The sequence below is a fragment of the Halictus rubicundus genome, chromosome 11 (genome assembly GCF_050948215.1).
Source record: "Halictus rubicundus isolate RS-2024b chromosome 11, iyHalRubi1_principal, whole genome shotgun sequence".
In the NCBI taxonomy this organism is placed as follows: domain Eukaryota; kingdom Metazoa; phylum Arthropoda; class Insecta; order Hymenoptera; family Halictidae; genus Halictus; species Halictus rubicundus.
This window is the reverse complement of record NC_135159.1, coordinates 13,263,811-13,277,025: the sequence shown is the minus strand read 5'-3', so window position 1 is coordinate 13,277,025 and position 13,215 is coordinate 13,263,811. Positions and strand designations below refer to the sequence as shown.

The window sequence follows — 13,215 nt, the reverse complement described above, 5'->3', positions numbered from 1 at the left end:
CATCGAAAGTTCTTTCTGAATAAATTTCAGATCCAGGGAAGGTAGCATTCAGATAAATTCGAAATGTAGGCTAGATTTGAAATATATGTCAGATCAAGGTTAGGTCCTAGCGAGATCCGTTGCAGATCTGACTTAGTACGTATGGAAAGCCCAACTCCGTCAAACTTTATCTCTGCCAGCCGTGGCCTAAATCTAATGCAGATTAAAGTCCACGGCTCGGATCGCGCGCGGCGTAGCTTGAAGTACGCACTACCGGATCTCAATTTATAATGATACTTCTTTGAACGGCCGGGATCATTATCCCGCCACACAAGGAAACATAGTAATAAATTCATAACGAGATCGGTTATCGCGGATTCGATTCGTGCCTGGTTATGCGCGCATCGGTCGACGTTCAACCGAGAGATAGGCTGATAAAGATCTAAGGCAATGGAAACACGTGACGTGCGTGTGTATACAGACGTATACAAAGTGGGACATCTTACGATTAACGGTGATTGATTGTTCGAGTATTATTGTACACGCGCACACTGGGCGATGCAAATGCGGTTAATATGCTTTTCCGGGTTGAACGATCGATTTTATCGTGTTCCGTGAACGTAGGAAAAAATTCATGTGCTCCATCCTGAACTATACAATTAATTATAATTATTTTCCAGCAACGCAAAATATTTCTGAATGGGATCCCAATCCATATTTAAGTATGTCTGAATAGGTCTTATCTAGCTCTGAAATATTTCTGAATAGGACCCAAGATGACCTAAATATGCTGGACTAGGACCTGGACCAGGTCTGAAAATTTTCTGAATAGGACCTAACCTAGGATTCAAAAATTTCTGAATAGGACCTGCCGTAGGATTTAAATATTTCTGATTAGGACCTAAGCTAGGCCTGCATAATTCTGAATAGGACCTCACCTAGGATTCAAAAATTTCTGAATAGGACCTGTTGTAGGATTTAAATATTTCTGATTAGGACCTAAGCTAGGCCTGCATAATTCTGAATAGGACCTTCTCTGAATTTTTTGGATAGACTACTCTGACCTAGATTTCCAGTATCTCGGAATAGGACCCGAACCCAGACCTAATGATGTCTGATTAGGACCTCCCCTAGGCCCGAAATATTTCTGAATAGGACCCGGAACAGGACCTAATGATGTCTGATTAGGACCTCACCTAAGCCCGAAGTATTTCTGAATAGGACCCGGAACAGGACCTAACTATGTCTGATTAGGACCTCATCTGGGTCCGAAATATCTCTGAATAGGACCTCACTCCCCTCCAACCAAGCAATAATGTTATTTCGACAGAAAGTGATTGAGTGGTTACAAGCTTTCTTCAAAAGGAAAAGTTTGCTCACTCCTCGGACAGCTCTTGATGCACTTCCAAGATGAAATTTCTATTAAAATATTCTGAAGAAGTAATAACGAAGAATACGAAACCAGAAGCGTACTTGAAGCAATTGTTCTTTCAATTTCTCCATCCCCAGGTTCCTTTCTCCACAGAATGGCGTGACGCAAAACGCACAGCAAACGTGTTATGAAATATTCAGCTACGCGAGAGCCGGAAGTGATGCTCGCCCTGGGAAGACCTAAGGAGACATCCGGCGAACTTCCACCACCTCCATGAGGAAGGAAGAATGAATGTACTGCTCACGCGAGAGTCGCATGAAATTTACATTTATTCCGGTTCGGAGAAAAAAGCATCGCGAATAAGCCAGACGCAGTGTTACGCACCGTACGAGAAAATCCCAAAAAAATTTTTTTCGAGGAATTCAAGAAGCTCTTCCAGGGGATTCGATGGTATTCGGGGCGAGAGTAATTGGAGCGCAGAGATGTGAAAAATGGCCTCAAAGGGAGCAAAGTCCGCCATGCGGCAATCACCGTCACGCGAAGATGGAACGGATTAAAACTCAATATAATGGGCCCAGTGTTGCAGAAAGAAATCGCATTTTCCCCCGGTAGAGGTCTATTCAACGAGGACGAAAATATTCCTCTCCTTGATCCGAAGCGAATACAATGTCCGATATAAATTATTTACAAATGTCTCCGAGACGCGATCAACGGAAAATCACAATAGGACAATTGTCCTTTGTCAGTTTATTCCGAAATGGAAATTTGCTTTTACGGTAGAGCCGGTTGAGAAGCAATTTTGTCCACATCATCGAGCTAAAGGGAAATACTCTCAGCTGCAAAGTCGCGGTAACGCGTCTCTGAACAAATCCTCTGTTCTCACTAAAAAATATATCCACCTCCTAAGCCAGGTTTCAACTATTCATCCAACGGCACGGCATCGGAGCCGTTGGGACACGTGTTCCATTATTAAATCGGATTTTAAAGGCACACATTCTGCGATACCTCTGACCACAAGACGCTTCCAAGCTGCGCCCTACGTGGACAGACTTTGCGTGCGAGTTTTATCTATCTGTGCATCTGTGCAAGCATAAATGGACACCAGTTTGTAGTCGCGTGTTAGCTAGATGGAATCAGGGATCGCGGATAACAGTGGAACTTGGTCAAACACTGAATATTGTACCGTTTGAAAAATATTGTCGCTTGGTAATTAAGCGAGTCAATTTTAATCGTTCAGTAAAAATAGAAATTCAAGTCAGTGTCCATCCTAGATACTTTAGAGTCCGAAGTTAGGTTAGGTCTGGACCCAAGCTAATTCAGGTCCAAATTAGGTCTGGGCATAAGCTAATTCAGGGTCCCAAATTAGGTCTGGGCATAAGCTAATTCAGGGTCCCAAATTAGATCTGGGATCGTGCTAATTCAGGTTACAAAATTAGGTCTGGGCACTAGTTAATGCAGGGTCCCAAATTAGGTCTGGAATCGTGCTAATTCAGGTTGCAAAATTAGGTCTGGGTCCAACCTAATTCAGGGTCCAAAATTAGATGTGCAATCGTGCTAATATAGGCTACAAAATTAGGTCTGGATCCAAGCTAATTCAGGTCCCAAATTAGGTCTGGGCACAACCTAATTCAGGGTCCTAAATTAGATCTGGAATCGTGCTAATTCCGGTTACAAAATTTGGTCTGGGTCCAAGCTAATTCAGGTCCAAATTAGATCTGGAATCGTGCTAATTCAGGTCCAAATTAGATCTGGAATCGTGCTAATTCATATTGCAAAATTAGGTCTGAGTCCCAGCTAATTTAGGTCCGAAGTAGGTCTGGGCACCAGCTAATTCAGGGTCCTAAATTAGATCTGGAATCGTGCTAATTCAGGTTACAAAATTAGGTCTGGGTCCAAGCTAATTCAGGTTCCTAAATTAGATGTGGAAGCGTGCTAATACAGGCCACAAAAATTAGGTCTGGGTCCAAGCTAATTCAGGTCCAAATTAGGTCCATGCATAAGCTAATTCAGGGTCCCAAATTAGGTCTGGGCACAAGCTAATTCAGGGTCCTAAATTAGATCTGGAATCGTGCTAATTCCGGTTACAAAATTTGGTCTGGGTCCAAGCTAATTCAGGTCCAAATTAGATCTGGAATCGTGCTAATTCAGGTCCAAATTAGATCTGGAATCGTGCTAATTCATATTGCAAAATTAGGTCTGAGTCCCAGCTAATTTAGGTCCGAAGTAGGTCTGGGCACCAGCTAATTCAGGGTCCTAAATTAGATCTGGAATCGTGCTAATTCAGGTTACAAAATTAGGTCTGGGTCCAAGCTAATTCAGGTTCCTAAATTAGATGTGGAAGCGTGCTAATACAGGCCACAAAAATTAGGTCTGGGTCCAAGCTAATTCAGGTCCAAATTAGGTCCATGCATAAGCTAATTCAGGGTCCCAAATTAGGTCTGGGCACAAGCTAATTCAGGGTCCTAAATTAGATCTGGAATCGTGCTAATTCAGGTTACAAAATTAGGTTCCGGTTCAAACTAATTCAGGTCCAAATCAGGTCTGGGTCCAAGCTAATTCAGGGTCCAAAATTAGGTGTGGGTGCGAGCTAATTCAGAGTCCAAAATGGCGTCCCTAGTAGGCCACGAACTGACAGCAAATTCTCTTATCCTGAATCGTCTAATGAAATGAACTTGAATCTAGGTTATCCTGATCGATATCTCAAAAAATGGTCTCGCTGTAATAATCTCGAAGATGCCAAAAACATTATTTGCCGCATCGCAGCGTTTGCCCAAGGCTGTTCACTAATTCTCAGGGCAGACCGCCCGATCTAAGCAGCTAGTTTCGGGATTTTGTGGCGGCTAATACGAATTGATGGCTGCTCAGTAGCATGCATTAACGGGTCTTCGAAACTAGCGTTACCTTATTACACGGCCAAGATAATTAACTTCTCGGGTTGGAAACTTGATTCCCAGGTCTCCAGGGCTACAAGGGCGGATTCGATGCACCGAGTGGCGGGTTCATCGAGCGGGAACCGACGCACTCTGATCAGGCGAACGCAATCCGATGCCCTAGCAGCCAATGATCGAACGCCCATTTGCCAACTGGCGGTCCCGAATTGTTTCGAAAATACGAGCGAACGCCAGACCGCTGTCAAGCATTCCGCTATGTCACCGACGGGGAGTAATTACTCCGGTTGCCTTGAGGGATTCGAGGATGCAATTTTCGGCTCGTGTGCTCCCGAGCGCTACGAAAATATTGCTAGATCATCGTTCCTCTTTAATCCCACGCAAATCCATCGTCGGATCGCGAAAAAATCTGTCGCGCAGCCTCTCCGAAACCCTGTCCCACGAGACCTTTAACATTTTTTAACCTTTCCAACTTTTTGTACGCTTAATCAAGAGAGCTGCCCTCTATAGCTAAGTGAAAGCAGCGATGTATTGCTAGACTGGAATTGTACGGAAGTGCTCTTCAAGTACTCCGTTGAAATTAGTGGCATTTTGTTCGATCGTTCTCTTTCAAGTAGCTCGACCATAACTTACTGTAACTTCGTTAAAAAAAATCGGACGGCAATGAATCTGGGCTCATTTCAAAGCTCAGAATCTGCGCTTTTGATACCGCTAAGTCAGTTTTTCTGGAGGGTGCTTTTAAATTTTTTGCCGGGCCGGAAAAGCAAAATGACTATTTTTCAAAAATTTTCAAACTCAGACGACTCTGAGCAATTGAAAAAATTTTTCTCGCGATTGAAACTAATTTTCGTGGAAAGAGTGAAGTCTGCGCTTTCCAAAGAGCCCTAAAAAATTGCTCTACGATTTTTCCTCGCCATTTTATGCCACTTTCAATGAAAAGTGTGCCGCCTGAATCGAAAAGCCCCAAAATTCGTCAGAGTGCCTCCTCAAGTCACTTGTCGACATTCAACTTGGCGTAACTTCGTCAAAAAAAATCGTGCCGAAATGAACCTAGGCTCATTTTAAAGGGCAGAATCTGCGCTTTCAAAGCCGCGAAATCACCTGTTCCTAAAAATATTTTTACCGTAGTAACCGGGCCGGGAAGTGAAAATGGCGATGTTTGGCCGTTCACGAATTTCCAATATTTCTCCAAAGTTAACAGAATTTTTCCGGCTTCGAAAATTAAGGTAGATCGGCAGAGTGCAGTCTCAGCTCCGCAAAAAGCCCTCAAAGTTTGAACTACGATCTTCCGTTACCGTTTTACTGCAGTTTCAACGAGGAGCGCGCCCCGAGCGTTGAAATAACCCGAAGCGCGCCGTTAAGCGGAGTTTCTTCTTCCCTCGCCGGTGAATATTTATTAATAGTGATTTAAAAATTCAATTCCCGACGCCGCGTTAATCGGGTATTCAAACGAATTCGTGGCCCTAGCAATCCGCGCGTTTAGTGCCGTCGCGCGTCTGCTCATCGATATTCCATAAACATTCCAATCAATGCTAATTTTTCCATAATGCTAATAGCTAATTGGAAATCGCGTTCGCGCGGACTCCGCGCCGCGTTCGGCTCGGAGATTTCGCGTAGGCACTCCACGCCCGGAAAACAACAAACTATCCGAAACCGAAAATAAGCACTTATTTTTAAAATAAACATGCTCGTGGAGCAGGGCTCCCGGTGCCAGAGGAAACATTTGTTTATTTCCGTCGTGGAACAGAGATGAAATATACTATTCGCCGCGTTTCCACGCGTACGCGAGGCGAGGTACGGGCTTTTTAACCGTAATTAGCGCGTCGACGCGAGTGCTCGAGACGATACTAAACTCGAGCCCATAAAACGAAGATCCCCCCGCAAATTGTGAATTAGATACCGCGTCTGCTGGCGATCGCGCTGTTGCATTATGCGCCTCGGTTTTCCGCAAATTTGCAGAGATAACACGGCGACATGTTGTAAATGTCAAACGCACCTGTGCGAAGTTATAGTTTCTGCTACAATGGTAGCGAAGCACAATGGCGGTGGTTGACAATGGTACGTGAGTAAACTTGCGAGTGAAACTGCACGGATGTTAAATTGATTAAATTGTAGCTTGAGAAATAAATTGTCTCGGATCGGGTGATTGTTATTAAGAAAACAAATTGCACGTTGCATAGCTTTGAATGTTACTGCGAAGGCTATGCTTCGTTTTATCTCGTTTCTTCTCCCTTTCTCTTTGTTGGCGAAACTGAAAACCAGGTCAGTGTATACTCAGCTGATCACATACACTGGTGGGGATAGGCGTACGATTATAACGAAACCGACCGAATAATACCGTGTTACGCAGCGGCGACGTCTCTGCGCAGCATACGAAATTACAGACTCCGAAACTAATCACTCGTTTTTACGTAACGTCTGACGCGACGTGGTATTTCACGTTTGCCGGTCTCTCATATTTTCTCATCACTCGGTCGAGCGATTCTTTCATTCCGGCCAAAATCTTTCCTAACAATGCCACAGAAACAATTTCGAATTCACTCTCTCGGAACTTGGCAACCGTCGCGAACGCCCCTCCATTTACACGGCCCCTGAAAACTCACTGAAATGCTGTCCCGAAACCAATGACCAGAAACTCGTTCAGGTGGGGACACAGTTTCCAGATTGAAATTAGTTTCGAGAGTTTCCAAGTTAAATCGGTTTCCGGGATACAATATTGCTAATTTTCCGAATCAATTCAGATTTGATAGTATTCATTTTGGGATTGGGGAAGGAGTGAGGTGGCCGTTCGATTTAGATAGGTATGGTCGTAATTAGGACTGGATACAGTGGGGGTGCATACACGTACACCTGGGAAGATGCGAGTTCGATGTGAGTACAGGTCTGGATCCAATCAAGTTTTGGACCCTGTTAGGTCTGGATCCAATCAGAGTTTGGACCCTGTTAGGTCTGGATCCAATCTGAGTTTGGACCCTGTTAGGTCTGGATCCAATCAGAGTTTGGACCCTGTTAGGTCTGGATCCAATCAAAGTTTGGACCCTGTTAGGTCTGGATCCAATGTGAGTTTGGACCCTGTTAGGTCTGGATCCAATCAAATTTTGGACCCTGTTAATTCTGGATCCAGTCTGAGTTTGGACCCAGTTAGGTCTGGATCCAATAAATTTTTGGGACCCTGTTAGGTCTGGATCCAGTCTGAGTTAGGACCCTGTTAGGTCTGGATCCAGTCTGAGTTAGGACCCTGTTAGGTCTGGATCCAATTACAGTTTGGACCCTGTTAGATCTGGATCCAATCAAATTTTGAACCCTGTTAGATCTGGATCCAATCAAATTTTGAACCCTGTTAGGTCTGGATCCAATCTGAGTTTGGACCCTGTTAGGTCTGGATCCAATCAAATTTTGGACCCTGTTAGGTCTGGATCCAATAAGTTTTTGGGACCCTGTTAGGTCTGTATCTAATAAGTTTTTGGGACCCTGTTAGATCTGGATCCAATCAGAGTTTGAACCCTCTTAGGACAGGATACTGTTTCATTCTTGACCCCTGTTAGGTCATGGTCTAGGCTCCAGTTACATGTTTGCCAAATGCTAGGTCAGATGCAATACTGTTTCGAGCATCGTCAGTTGATACAAATTGTGGAACGAGCCAGTCAGAACAACAAATTTGACGAATATTAACATCGCAATAACGTTTGTTCGTTTCCCAGTAACAGTTCATAATCTCTCAGCATTTTGTCACGGTAGATTAATCCAACAAATTCCTCCACGTCATTCTCGCTTAGCCCAGCAATAGATCATCCCGGAGCGCTAACAAATTCCCCCGCAACCATATAGAGTTCACTGTCTCGGTTCTTGGCAGGCTCCTTGCATCCTACCCCCGACCCTGTCCCCTCGAAAATCGACCAAAATTCTGACCGGGCGAGCAAAATGCTAGGCAAGAGCGAGAAACAAGAAACAGCTGCTCCGACGAATCGAGCGTGAGCCAGCGCGTGCCAAGTCTACCATTTTCTTCCGCAGTTTCGCGCACCGCGACGGTCGAACTGTTTTTTCCCGCGCAGCTGTTGCTCTTCACATTGTCGACGGCACATTTCGCACGTCGCGCCGTTCCCATGCGATACGGCCAGCTGACTGTCATCGAGGGTCGGCCCTGCTCGATCGCATAACCGGAGAGCGGAGACTCGCGGCGCGGCCGGTGACCGATTTCACGCGGGAACTTTTGTCACGATGACGAACGCGCTGTCAGGAGAACCGGAGAACAGGCCGCGACCAAAATAGAACGGTTTTCGATTGGGCACGACGCTCCGACCACGAATTCTTCGGATCCGGATTATCCGGTTTCAGCTGATTCCCTCTCATTTCAGTGCTACCATCAACTGGTAGCTTGCTACACAAAATTTTCTAGACGAATCTGGGACCAACTGTAGCTGATAAAAAATTGCTAGCGTCCGTTGAAATTACATTTAAGTGCCTCTCAATTTTTTTTAGATTTTAATGTCACCGAAATCACTGATATGTTTCAACACCAAAATAGAAAATTCTCTAAGCGAAGAGAATGTCATGTACACAATTTTGTAGTCAACTGTAGTACACTTAAGTGCCTCTTAATTGTTTGAAAATCTGTTGGGGCTTCACAGTGAAATTACAGTGAAATCTCGATATAAGTCACTTTTAATATAAGACATCTCGATATAAGACATTTAGACGAAATCTGTGGTTCTCGCCGAACGTTGGATTTGAAGTACACAGTGCACGCTGGAAATGTAAAAGTCACTATCCGTGGTGGTGTGGGTAGTCCAAGTGACCTTTAAACGCGAGGCACGCAGTGACTTACATCGGGAATTCACTGTATGCGTATTGAGTGTGCTGTGTACAACATTATGACCAATTGGTAAAAATTATATAAAGCTTGAGTAAACTCTGTACTTGACGAAGGAGAAGGGCAAAGGGCCTTGAAAATTTCAGACTCCAGATAAACGTGATTTGCGGGATCGGCAGTGCTTTGGTTGGGTGTCGAAACAAAAGCGTGTGTTGTGTAATGCAGCGGTCCGACGCGGGAAATTTATAGATGTCACCGGACGAGTGTGTTCGTAACAGGTCGATTAAAGTTTAAGGGATTGCCACAGAAAACGGTCCTGTTAGAGCTGTCGAGGGGGCGATGCGGAGAATTACGTGAACGGACTGCCAGACCCTATCTCCTGTTTTTTTCGCACTTTCCCCAGAGTTTTTCTAGGTCACTTCTTTCAGCCTGGTCTCTTGGGACGAGAGGCGGCCGGAAACCCGTTGTCCCTTTCGGTCGTTCGAAATTCGGAACAGGAAGCGCGTCTTGGTGGCTTCAAAATGCACTTAACGATCTGAAGCGTGGGCGAGGATAAATAGAGTTGCAAGAAATTGTACGATTAGTTTGAGAGGGATCCAAGTTCCCGCTAAGAGGCCAATTTCAGTGGATGGATGGCTTAATCGGTTCGATTGCCCGACGACATTGAATCGCGAAGAAAACTGGGGTATTTGTGCCATTAGAAATGGTCATTACGTCGGCATTTACAGTCGGGGACTTCAGGAACACCGGGGGTGGGAGAGGGTACGTTTATTTGGGCCTGTTAGGTCAGGACTAATTTATTTGGAGCTTGTTAGTTAGGTCAGGATTAATTTCTTTGGCCCCGGTTAGGTCAGGACTAATTTATTTGGACCCTGTTAGGTCAGGATTAATTTCTTTGGGCCCCGTTAGGTCAGGATTAATTTATTTCGACCCTGTTAGGTCAGGACTAATTTATTTGAACCCTATTAGGTCAGGACTAATTTATTTGGGCCCTGTTAGGTCAGGACTAATTTATTTGGACCCTATTAGGTCAGGACTAATTTATTTGGGCCCCGTTAGGTCAGGATTAATTTATGTGGACCCTGTCAAGTCAGGACTGATTTATTTGGACCCTGTTAGGTCAGGATTAATTTATTTGGGCCCCGTTAGGTCAGGATTAATTTCTTTGGGCCCCGTTAGGTCAGGATTAATTTATTTCGACCCTGTTAGGTCAGGACTAATTTATTTGAACCCTATTAGGTCAGGACTAATTTATTTGGGCCCTGTTAGATCAGGACTAATTTATTTGGACCCTATTAGGTCAGGATTAATTTATTTGGGCCCCGTTAGGTCAGGATTAATTTATGTGGACCCTGTCAAGTCAGGACTGATTTATTTGGACCCTGTTAGGTCAGGATTAATTTATTTGGGCCCCGTTAGGTCAGGATTAATTTCTTTGGGCCCCGTTAGGTCAGGATTAATTTATTTCGACCCTGTTAGGTCAGGACTAATTTATTTGAACCCTATTAGGTCAGGACTAATTTATTTGGGCCCTGTTAGATCAGGACTAATTTATTTGGACCCTATTAGGTCAGGATTAATTTATTTGGGCCCCGTTAGGTCAGGATTAATTTATGTGGACCCTGTCAAGTCAGGACTGATTTATTTGGACCCTGTTAGGTCAGGACTAATTTATTTGGACCCTGTTAAGTCAGGACTAATTTACCATATTTGGACCCTGTTAGGTCAGGACTAATTTATTTGGACCTCGTCAGGTTCCATTCGACCTTGTTAGGTCGGGAACCATTTTTTTACTCACATCTAATTTAAAGAAAGCGCGAGTTAGGCCAAGCCGAAATGCGACCGAGGTTTCAGGACTGAATTTGAAATCGTACCGAGATCACGTGGAGATTAGATTTCGATCAGGTCAGGGTTAGGTCTAGATTTGGTCTGGATTCGACTCTTATCAGGTCTAGGTCAGGCCTAATTTCGGTTTCTATCGAGTCCCGGTCAGATCTAGGCTAACTATGGTATAAATTTATTGGATCTGCAACCATGCTCTCCAACTTGAACTCACTTATACTCTGGGCATGATACGGTTTCCATATTATTCAGAATTTCATATTAATTACGACCAGTATTCACAAGTTAATATTCCCCGATGAAAACTAGCCTCAGAGTAAATGCTTATAAGCATAAACCCTCATTAGCGTGCCATTATTGTATATGGCGCAATGTAACAGAGAAACGGTGTCCGAGAAGATACTAAATCCCCTGATAGATATTCAAGTATGAGAATGATTTCGACACATTCGTTTACGTATACACGTATACCTCCGTGAACGCCCAAGGTCCTTTAGAATCGCTAACATGTTTCACAAACTATGTTTCCGGACCGTATATCGTTTATCATGTTTACACAATTGTCATGTTCCTGGAAAACAGCTGTTTCATCGTACTCGTGTCATCATCGACACTTCTTTGTGACGAAAAGTATCGGTGGGGGAGAGAAAAGAATGGGGTATCTCTGGCGCAGCTCCACAACAATAAAACCACGTCTTCCTCTGTGTGTGTGTGTGTGTGTGTGTGTGTGTGTGTGTGTGTGCGCGCGTGTGTGTGTGTGTTCCCCGCTGTCTATTCGCTGGGAGAAAAATGGTCGCGAATTGCAGATGCCCGGGGCTACCGAATCCTTATACAATTATCGATATGTCAGCGTTAGAACGACACACAGATCAGTTTTCAATTGTCCAACAAACTGTCGCGCACAGTCTTCGTAGAAACGTATTTCGTATCATTGAAAATTCTCTGCAAGTAAATTAAAATTCACTCCGTTCAACTCTGAAAATTGAAAACCCCAAAAAATCTGTATGATTGAATTCGTATCTTTTCACTGTGCATGTTCGTTTCGAAAAATTCTCTGTAAGTAAAGCTGTGCAAAAACATTCTACTTGACTATCGGATCGATTTCATTGAATTCATTTAATTGAAACAGTTGGAAACTCGAGATATTCTCGGCAATTAAATGTGTTAATTAATGAAACAATGCAATTTGACTAGCAGGCAGAAATGACAGTGAATTCGATTTAATTAGAAAATTGAGAACACCCAAGAATTCTCTGCGATACATTTTTAATAAACAATTCAGCTTGGCGAATATCTTTATTTAATTTTTAGAAAGTGTAAAATTGCAATAATGTCACTAAAATTTCAAAAGTTTGCACCGACCATCATTACTGAAAATTTGTTTGATTAAAAATGAAGATTCGTAATGTTTGCTGTCGTTAGGGGTTTCGTAAGGTTCCGGAGGTGAGCCTAACTCTTACGTATAGTTATCGGAGAAGTGGTGGATGGCCGTCCCATCGAACCCAAAAATATTTCCCGCAGTCAGTGTGGGCTATAGAACCCTTGCGACGCTCTCGGTCGATATCGAGGAAGCCTAATGCCCACGGAGCTGATGATTCGTCATAATCGTTTAACACGTACCCTAGCAAAATAACGCGCACGCTGTCCCCTTCCGTCGAATCGATTCTCTGTCAACGTTTATGACGATCGACCGGACGGACGACTTTATCGTGTTATACGAGGCTCTGGAGGAGCTCTTAGTCTTCCCACGAGAAAGGAGATACGGTGATCGTCGGTACTCCAAAAGAAAATCGTTCGCAACTCACAATAAAGAGGAATCCTTTCGCCATCGGCTTGCATCGTTTCCAGGAGCATAACACCCACACCCAAAGATTATCTTTTTAAAACAGCCACCGTAAATTTCGGCCATGAATCTTTAAAACTCTACTACATCTTCCAAGAGTCATTGTTAAAAGGTCACACTTGCTCGCAATTAAGTTTCATCAAAATTATCACGTTCTTCAAAATCTCCATATTTTACCAAAATTGCACTGTTCTAAATTGCCATCGAAAATACTACTTCGTTGAAGTGGCCACATCTGCTCGAAATCGTTATTCAATTAAAATTGCTACTTTGTTGAAATTACTGCGTCTGCTCAAAAGCATTAAACAATTAAAATTGCTACGTTGCTCAAAATGCTGAGAAATTGCTACACTGTTGAAAATTCCTAAAAATTGATCCCAGTGGTTGCAAAGTTCTACAATCACTATGCCCAAGCACAAAATTCACTCTTCAAAATTCTACGTTTTTCAGAAATTGCTGCATTGTTGGAAATTCCTAAAAA

The 13,215-nt window shown here is 43.6% G+C and overlaps 2 protein-coding genes across 12 annotated transcripts in view; one reads left to right on the top strand and one right to left on the bottom strand.

Annotated features, from left to right (window-relative positions):
• The window catches only part of LOC143359119 (uncharacterized protein F13E9.13, mitochondrial), a 281,397-nt gene that overhangs the window by 877 nt on the left and 267,305 nt on the right, over positions 1-13,215 (top strand). The window lies entirely within an intron of this gene.
• The window catches only part of Dnc (phosphodiesterase dunce), a 385,323-nt gene that overhangs the window by 160,765 nt on the left and 211,343 nt on the right, over positions 1-13,215 (bottom strand). The gene's annotated exons all lie outside the window — the stretch shown is intronic.